This window comes from Lathyrus oleraceus, chromosome 6 (assembly GCF_024323335.1).
Source record: "Lathyrus oleraceus cultivar Zhongwan6 chromosome 6, CAAS_Psat_ZW6_1.0, whole genome shotgun sequence".
Taxonomy (NCBI): Eukaryota; Viridiplantae; Streptophyta; class Magnoliopsida; order Fabales; family Fabaceae; genus Lathyrus; species Lathyrus oleraceus.
In genome coordinates, this window is record NC_066584.1 from 420,058,106 (window position 1) to 420,068,604 (window position 10,499).

Consider the following 10,499-nt stretch of genomic DNA (forward strand, 5'->3'; position numbering starts at 1 on the left):
TTGCTTAACCATTGAGGTATTGTAACACCCCAAAATTTGCCCTCCTCATTCATGCATTCATTTAGCATTTTATATTGCATTTCATCATGTCAATCAGAATTAGATCCGAAAAAAAACAAAAACAAAAAAAAAAAAACAAAAAAAAAAAACAAAAAAACGAAAAAAATGGAAAAGAAAGAAAAAAAAAATAATAATTTTTTACAAAAAATAAATAAATAAATAAAAATAATAAAAAAAAAATAAATAAAATATAATAAAAAAATTTTGGACTTAAGTCTCTCTCATTTGAGCCCATAAAACCATGAAATTCAGTCTATAAATACCAAGGCTTCACTTGAGAAAAAGGAGGAGAAGAAAAATCACTCTGAGGTTTCCTTGGAACAAAACCCTGGGGGAAAAAGATAGTGAGAGAAGAGCTAACAGAGTTCAGAGCAGCCTCCAAACCCTGAAGGGAACTCAACTGCACAGAATCACCTCTGCCTCACATAAACCCTAAAGATTGTTTTGTAAACCTCACGGGTGCAACTCAATTTCATTCAAGCTCTCCAATCAGGTTTGCCCTATTCCCATTATTTTACGCCTTCAATTTGAATGTTCTAAATGTGTGATGTATTATGAATGGGTGAAACCTATGCCTTGAATGTTTAATCACATGATTTCTGAAGTGTATGCCACAGGGTTTGAGGTTTCTGAAACCATACTGTTATCCATGAAAAAAATGCTTATGGTGTTTCACTAACCCTTTTGTTGAGTTTTTGTGAGGGCTCACATGACTTTTGCAGGGATAACTTGCGTGGTTTCCCACTTTATTTGTGGGATAACCCCTGGAGTTTCATTCTGGTTACTTGTACTGACTCACTTTCTTTGATGGTGTTTAGCTTGGAAGGATCCCTGGGTTTCCCATTCCTCTAACTGCTGTTACTTCGGATCTTTATCCGCGTGGTACTTTTACATTTTTCCCGCATTTTACTGCTTTCCTAGCTGGAAGACCTCGATAGGAGGCAATGTTTTTTGTGTTTACTTTATGCAGGTTCCTTTGTCCAGGGTTAAGAGCTATGAGGTCTTATCCTCATTACCCCTTTTGCATGAGCATCTCAAACCCTAACCCTTTATTGATTTTTCTTCTCCTAAACACACGTTTACTCCTTCTACTACAGGCGAGTAAGTCTCCAAAGGTCGAGCATCCGGTAGATTGCGTAGTGACGTCGTTCGTCCAAAACCCAATCCATAACACCGTAGTTAGCCGAACTATGTTTTGCTCTGATTCTCATTCCAGATGAGATACGTAGGCATAAGACGCGATGTCTTAGCGAGCACACATCCCCCCAACCCATAGGTCAGCCGAGCTACGAAGACTCTGATTCTCATATTCAGATGAGATACGTATGCAGTGGATGCGACATCCGCGCGAGTCATTTTCATTTAACCCTTTTTTTCTTTTTTTTGGTAAACAGCATTAGGTAAACCCACACCCTTTAGACGAAAACCACAAAAGTGGATCCCGTAGAGTACTACGGATGCGTAGGGGTGCTAATACCTTCCCTTCGCATAACCGACTCCCGAACCCAAGATTTGGTTGCGAGACCCCGTCTTGTTCTTTCCTTTTTTCAGGTTTACTTCGAGCGTTTCCTTTCCCTCCTTTGGGATGAATAACGCACGGTGGCGACTCTTCTGTCATTTTCTTTCGCCGGTTGTTTTTTTTTTTGGGCACTGTATTTTCCAGGTTGCGACAGCTGGCGACTCTGCTGGGGACTAAGAAGTTGACCTCTTGCTGGTCCATCTTCCCTAAGCGAGTCCCTCCTAGCTTTTGCGATTTCTTGTTTATTGGGTGTTCATGCTTTTGTACATTTATTTACTTACCTGCTTACATTCATCGGCTATATTTGCTGGATCTGTTTGTTTGTTTGTTGGGGTGGGATGTTCCATGAGAGATAAGCCCATTACCCAGGCTTGAGTGTACACACAGGTTTTAGAGTGGATGATCATGAGGCTTGCGTGGCATGTTGCTACGTTAAGTCGTTCGTGAAGAACCACACCCAGACGGGGTTTCTTTTGGATATATTATGTCCTACGGATGTTCCGTAACGACATGATGCTCCTCTAGAAATCGTCGACTCCGGTGACCATTTCCCGAGAACTCAGTCGAGGCCTCTCCTCCGAGACGTGATTATGTTAGCTCTGGTGGGCACATTCTCGCTGCTCAATCCGAGGACCCCGAGACTGGGAACTTGCTTTAGGATGTCCTGTTGAGAGGAGTCAGTGGAGGTCTTTTATCCCGTAATAATGCCAAACCTTCAGTGGTAAACGTATTATTCGCGACTGAAGGGCTGAAGGTGACAAACTTCTGTTCTTAGAACCTACCAGTGAGGGGCGGGCTAAATTCAGGAAACCTTAACCTCCAACCAACCCGGTTTTCTGGAGCAAAGCCTTGATCTTGTATTATATTCCTCAGTGAATTTCTCTCCAGGCAGTGCAACCTGACAGATGTTCAAGCGGATCCATCAATTTTGATTGACATGCCTTTGCATTGCATAACATCATCTGCATATTTGCATCCAACATCTCATGCTTATTCATTTGCAGGGTATTCCCTTTCAAAACGGGGGTGCCTTAAAACTGAACAAGCAGTGCATCGCATACCATGCATATTAACCCTTGTCTGTTTTGCAGGTGTCACCGCAGTGTCTAATGTTTGTTCCCTGAATCAGGCAGTTATTGGTCCCAAGCGAGTCCACAGGTACCCGACAAAGGAAAACCGTCCACGACTAGCAATGGACCAAGTACAGAAAGAGCTGGCTGATATGCGTGAAAGGATGGATCAGTTCATGACATTGATGACTGGTATGGCAGCAGGTCAAGAAAAGCTGAGGGAATTGGTTGAGCAACCGAGACCCAGTCCGGAGGTGGAGATACCAAATGCTGAGGGAAACCCTGGTAACCCTGGGAACGCTGATAACCCTGTGAGCACCGGTAACGCGGGTAACGTAAATGCTGATGGAAACCCAGGTAATGTTGGCAACACAGGGAATGTTGGGAATGGTATTGACGGAAGGTACAATGTGAATCAAGGAATTCGGATTAACGGGCACCCCGTTATTGAAGATTGTCAGAATGATCAATTTTCTTTGCACGACGAGGCCCTTGAGACCACTCGCCGTATGGATGAGCTTGCTGAGAAGCTCAAATCTTTGGAGTCTCAAAATTCCTTAGGCTTTGATGTCACAAATCTTGGTCTGGTTCAGGGAGTAAAGATTCCTCACAAGTTCAAACCCCCTACTTTTGAGAAATACAATGGGGCTTCTTGCCCACGCACTCATCTCCAATCTTATTTGGGAAGGTTGGGAGCTCACACGGAAGATGAAAAGCTGTGGATGTACTATTTTGAAGACAGTCTAACTGGAGCTTCTCGTGAATGGTATTCTCATTTGTCTCGTACTACCATCAAGAGCTGGAAAGACTTGGCCGAGGCTTTTGTCAAGCAATATCAATACAACTTGGACATGGCTCCAAATCGGACCTTGTTGCAAGGTATGTCTCAGACTGCCAAGGAAACCTTTAGAGAGTATGCTCAGCGTTGGAGACAGATTGCTGCGTCCGTCCAACCCCCTATGTCTGAAAGGGAGATGGCGGACATGTTCATGAACACTCTTCAAGGCAATTATATTGAGAGATTGGCTGCTTGCCCGTCAATCAGCTTTGCAGAGATAGTAATTGCTGGAGAAAGAATCGAGAGTCTGTTGAAGATGGGCCGAATTCAAGACAATAGTGTTTCCAACCCATCAGGTCCCAAGAGACCGTTTACTGGTAACGGTCAGCGAAGAAAAGAAGGCGAGACAAGTGTTGTGTATGCCGGCAAAGGCAGGGGTAAAGGACGCCCTAATTATTATCAAGATCAAGTGGCCGCAGTCACTATTCCAACACCTGTTCCTCAACCGCAATATCATCCGCAACAACAACCCAGGTACAACAATCAACAACAAGGAGGTAATCCGGGTCAGCAGCGACACTATCAACAACGTCCAAGGCAGACGGACCGGGTCATCGAGCCAATCCCAATGCCTTATTCAGTATTACTTCCCAAGCTGATTGACATGAATCTGGTTACGTTGAGAACTCTGGCTCCACCAATCGATCCCAATAATTTGCCTAGAGGTTATGATGTCAACGCCATATGTGCTTTTCACTCCAACGCACCTGGCCATACTACAGATAATTGCAAGGCTCTCCAGTTAAAGGTACAAGATTTGAGAGATGCCCAGGCTATCAATTTTGCTCCGGTGCCTAATGTTATCCAGAACCCGATGCCGGCTCACGGCGGGCAGAGGATTAATGCTGTTGATATTGGGGAAACTTTGAATTTGGTTTCTGATGTGACTAAGGTGAAGACTTCGTTATCAGTGGTTAAAGACCGACTTCTGAAAGGACAGATTTTCCCGGGCTGTGGGGAAGAATGCAGAAATTGTCAAGCTGCCGAAAACGGATGTGACAGTTTGAGAAGGGGTATTCAGCAACTGATAGATGAAGGTTGTCTTCAGTTCGATCAGGCCCGTCCGGTGAAGAATGATGTATCGACGGTGACGTTTTATTTCACTCCTGAAGAAATATATGTTCCCGAGAGACTCGCTCCGACAACAATATATTTCCCAGAAAGTACAGAACCAGCAGCGGTGAACATCGAAAGTTAAGCACCAGTCGCAATTTACTCTGACAGCCCTCAACCGACTTTGGTTGGTCCAATCACCATCATGGTACCAGGACCTGTTCCGTATGAGAAAGACAGTGCTATCCCGTGGCATTATGGGGCTGATATCTACTGCCAGGGGCAGAAAGTTAACGAAGAAGACATTAACATTGGTAGCTCCGCTGTAGACAATGTTGGAGGGGTTGGTGGCTTCACTCGCAGTGGACGCCTATTTGCACCATCAACATTACGCGCGAATACTGAAGCCGAGGCAGCTGCCAAGGCTAAAGGGAAACAGGTATCCACCGAAGAGGTTACCACCGAGGAAGCTCCTCCTAAGACCGCATTCGAGAAGGAAGTGGATGAGTTTATGAGGATTATCAAGAAAAGTGACTACAAGGTAGTCGACCAGCTAAATCAGACACCCTCAAAGATCTCCATTCTCTCACTATTGCTGTGCTCTGAGGCGCACAGAGCAGCCTTGTTGAAAGTACTGAATATGGCCTATGTTCCACCGGAGATAACTGTTAACCAGCTGGAGTCGGTAGTTTCCAATGTAAACGCTAGCCGGGGGCTAGGTTTCACCGATAATGACCTGACACCTGAGGGCAGGAATCACAACAAAGCCTTGCATATCACAATGGAGTGCAAAGGGGTGGTGCTTTCCCATGTTTTGGTTGGTACAGGCTCTTCTCTGAATGTTCTTCCAAAGAAAGCCTTAACGAAGTTGGATTGCGATGACACCATCCTGAGGCCAAGTAACTTAGTTGTGAGGGCTTTTGATGGCTCTAAGAGAGCTGTCTTTGGCGAAGTTGAGTTGCCAGTTAAGATTGGACCGCAGGTGTTCAAGAGCACCTTTTATGTGATGGATATCCAGCCTGCCTACAACTGTCTGCTAGGTCGGCCTTGGATTCATGCTGCCGGTGCTGTTACTTCTACCCTCCACCAGAAGCTCAAATATGAACTAGAAGGTCAGGTCGTCACTGTATGTGGTGAAGAGGATATTTTTGTTAGCCACCTGTCTACATTTAAGTATGTAGAGATGGATGGCGAGATGCATGAGATGCTGTGTCAGGGCTTCGAAACTACAAACATCAATGAGGTCGCGCCCGAAGCTGTCTTTTCACCTGAGTTTGAGAAGGTCGGGACTTCTATCTCTTCATACAAGCAAGCTGTCGAAGTGGTTAAAGCTGGTAATGCCCAAGGCTGGGGCAAATTTGTGGAGCCAGTCATCAAAGAAGACAAGTTTGGATTGGGGTATACTCCGGGGTCTCAGAAGAATGAAATCGGTACCCTCTCCAACGGGGGTTTGGTTTCCCCCCACATCGTCAATGCTGCAGATGAAGACAAGGCTGACAGCGACTGTGACTTAGATAGCTGGATTCGCCCGTGTGTCCCGGGAGAAAAGCTCGACAATTGGTCGTCTGAAAAAACCGTCCGGGTTACTCTACTGAAAGACTGATTTTTATTGTTTTCCTTTATTACATGCATAATAAAGTCTTACACTTTGCCCAAGGTGTAACGGCTCATTTGTAGGGCCATCCATTTAGTTACGTTTCGCAATTATTTTTATCATCAATAAAGGACGGCTTTTGCAAACAATTTTGTGTTCTCTTTCTTTCAGTTTTTTTTACTTTTACAAAAAAAAATGGCAATACTTCTTTTTTTCGTTTTTTCTTTCTTTCCAAAAAAAAAATCTCTCATTCTAAGGTAAAGCATGATCCTCCATCATGCTGAGCTGACCACTCGGATCTCACTGCTAACGACACTGCTATTGCCAAGTATGACTTCGACAATCCTATCTATCAAGCCGAAGAAGGGGCTGAGGAAGATTGTGAATTGCCTGAGGAGTTAGCCAGATTGTTGAAACAGGAGGACCAAGCTATCACACCTTATCAGGAGGTGGTTGAGACCATCAACATTGGTACCAAGGACGACAAGAAAAAGATCAAGATCGGGGCAAGTCTACAGGCCGAGAGGAAAGACCGTTGATCATGTACTTGACTGTGTTAGAAAAGTCAATGGGTTGTGTGCTCGGTCAACATGACGAGTCAGGTCGAAAAGAGCATGCAATATACTACCTTAGCAAAAGTTTACCGACTGTGAACAAAGATACTCATTGCTCGAGAAAACTTGCCGCGCCTCGGCATGGGCTGCTCGCCGACTAAGACAGTATATGTTGACTCACACGACTCTATTGATATCAAAAATGGATCCAGTCAAGTATATTTTTGAAAAGCCAGCACTTACCGGAAAGGTTACTAGGCGACAAATGATACCGACAGAGTATGACATCCAATACACTTCACAAAAAGCCATCAAGGGAAGTGTCTTGTCAGACTATCTTGCAGAGCAACCGATTGATGATTACCAACCTATGAGGTTTGACTTTCCTGATGAGGACATCATGTTTCTCAAATCGAAAGATTGAGGGGAACCACTCCCGGAGGAGGGGCCTGACCCTGAATCCAAATGGGTTATGATGTTTGATGGGGCGGTCCACGTCAATGGTCGCGGAGTTGGTATAGTGTTGATCACACCGGAAGGGGGTTCATATGCCATTTGGTGCCAGAATAACTTTTCCCTGCACCAACAATGAAGCCGAATACGAAGCTTGTATCCTAAGACTTGAGGAAGCCGTCAATATACAGATTAAAACCCTGGATGTATACGGGGATTCAGCTTTGGTCATCAATCAAACCAACGGGAAATGGTATACACCTCAGCCTCATCTGGCTCCTTACAGAGACTACACGAGAAGATTGTTGACTTTCTTTTGAAGAAAACCAATTTGCTGATGTTTTGTTTACCTTGTCTTCGATGATTAAGGTGCTATGCTGGAACTACGTACCCAGAATTGACGTATCTCGGTCAGAGACGAATGAAGAAAGCATTTGGTCAGAAAGTGCGCCCTCGGGGGTATCAAGTCGGTGAATTGATACTCAAAAGATTTCTTCCTCCCAACACAGATCAGAGGGGCGAATGGACACCGAACTAGGAGGGTCCGCACGTGGTTAAAAGGATTTTCTATGGCGGAGCTTTGACGCTAACAACCATGGAGGGCGAAGGATTCCCGTCCCCTATTAACTCAGACGCAGTTAAAAAATACTTCGCATAAAATAGACCCGCTGGACAGTAAAAAGAATAGTCCAGGCAAAAAAGGGGCATCCCGACGAACCAAAAAAAAAGAGAATAAAGAGGTTCGGGCAAAAATTAGGGATATATAAAAAAAAAAGAATACACCCGGTGAGTCGAAAACCCAAAAGGGCGGCTCAGGCAAAAATGGGTATCCCGATGGATTGAAAACCCGAAAAGGGGGCGATCCAGGCAAAAGTTAGGGAATAAGTGAATGACTGTGATCTGAGTTCATCAGTGTTATATCACCGTTTCATTCAATTCGGCAATCTTCGAAGGTTAAAGATCGACTAATCATCCACTTCAGAAAGCAAGATGAGCAGAGCGTCTTGAGGACATACGAACCATAGCAGAGTCGAAACTCAGTGGGACCCCGTATCCCCGTTGTCATTAGGATAGTTCTCTTTTTATAGCGATCACCTCTTTTCAGGGATCAGCTTCCTGATACCCTCGCCTATTCCTGGCATAAATTTTCTCCCCATTAAGAGTCGAATAATTCAGTTAAAGAGCCTCTTTATTTTTCATTTATCAGTTTGTTTGCAAAAATGTCCGAATTTTTGATAAAACATATTGCATATGAACATAATGGTGGCTTTTGCAGATGATTTGCACAGGAAAACATTTAAAATTGCTTTGAATGTGCTTAATCCCGAACGGTGAATTCAAACCGAGTAATTCCCCCGAGGCATACGTGTATTTTTGGTTGCAGGTCACAGGAACCGGATGCCAAGTCATGAGTCCTCATCCCCAAGCGGTTGACAAAGTCTCTCCTCATCAGAGCATGTTCCCCAACAGAGTTGACAGTATCCAGACTGTCGATCCCCAACAGAGTTGACAGTATCCAGACTGTCTATCCCCTGTAGAGTTGACAGTATCCAGACTATATATCCCCAGCGGATTTGACGGTGTCAGACTGTATCTTCCTAGCAACAGCGGAGTGGTTGCATACCCAACGGACAAGAGGGTGGTGTTCCTAGTGTTCATCTCATCCCCAGCAGATTATTTCTAACAGATTTGTTCTAATCCCCAGCTTGAGGACGATTAGCAAGTTCATATCCCCAGCAAAGGTCGTTTCCTACGACACTTCCCCAGGAAGTGTTTTCCCCACAGACTCTCCTCACAGAGCCTCGCCGAACCAAGTTTCCATAGTTGATACTCCCCCCGCAAGGTCGACTTTTCAAGCAGCCAATTTATTTTTGGTGGCTCATTGGTCCCGGCAGACGGATCATTCCCCACAGAGCATTCAAGGATTGATACAACGATCTGTTCCCTACCGGAGTTTGCTTCCCCTAGCAGATTTCTTTTTTTTCTTTTACACCATGCATAGCATTTGCATTCGCATGCATATCATATCAAGCATACACATAAGCTGATAAACAGGTTCTTCCAAGCAGACTGAAGAATTACTTTACAACCAAGGTCATGAGATCCAGCCAGAGGATCAAGCGTGAGTGATCCAGCCTGAGGGTCATTTTGAAGATTCAGCCTGAGAATCGTTTTCCCGTGATCCAGCATGAGGGTCACTTTTTGAAGATTCAGCCTGAGAATCGTTTTCCCGTGATCCAGCATGAGGGTCATTTTTGAAGATTCAGCCTGAGAATCGTTTTCCCAAGAGTCAGCCTGAGGCTCAATTTGAAGATTCCCCAGTGAAGTCGCCTACAAGCTTTATTTCCCCAGCAAGCCCAAGTCTAATTGAGGAGTCGTTACAACATGTTCTAGCCCGAAGAATATTTACGAAGCCCAAAAGTGGAATATTCTCGAAGCTGCATATCTAATATGAAGGTTGGGTGTAGATTTCAAAAGAGGGTCAACCAGCGCATGCCTCAGATGCGGGATCCTAATGATGGGAATTTATCATCAAAACAATCCAGATCTAGCCAGAAGATCAAAGTCAGGTCTAGCCCGAAGACCGAAAATGGATTCAGCCAGAGAATCAAAGGAAATAGATTCAGCCAGAGAATCGAAACAATTCAGATCTAGCCAGAAGATCGAAGTAGATTCAGCCAGAGAATCAAATTAAGTTCAGATTCAGCCAGAGGATCGACACTCCAGATCTAGCTAGAAGATCAAAGTCAGGTCTAGCCCGAAGACCGAAAATGGATTCAGCCAGAGAATCAAAGGAAATAGATTCAGCCAGAGAATCGAAACGAAGGAGATCTAGCCAGAAGATCGAAGAAGATCTAGCCAGAAGATCAAAATCGTATCCATCCCGAGGATCAAAATTAATATCCAGCCAGAGGATCGAAACTCCAGATTAAGCCAGAGGATCGGAAGAAAAATAAACAGCACGGTGTATTTCCGCGTTTTTGTGGTGTTCTCGGAGCGCAAATTTTCAGTCTATCTTTGGTATTCAATCACAGCTCACCCCGTTTGTCTGATAAGCTGTTCGCTTTCATCCTACTCGGTTTAGCTGATGATTGAATAGGGGCAGCTGTAACACCCCAAAATTTGCCCTCCTCATTCATGCATTCATTTAGCATTTCATATTGCATTTCATCATGTCAATCAGAATTAGATCCGAAAAAAAAAAAAAAACGAAAAGAAAGAAAAAAAAAATAATAATAATAATTTTTTACAAAAATAAAAAATAAAAAATAAAAATAATAATAAAAAAATAAATAAAATATAATAAAAAAATTTTGGACTTGGGTCTCTCTCATTTGAGCCCACAAAACCATGAAAT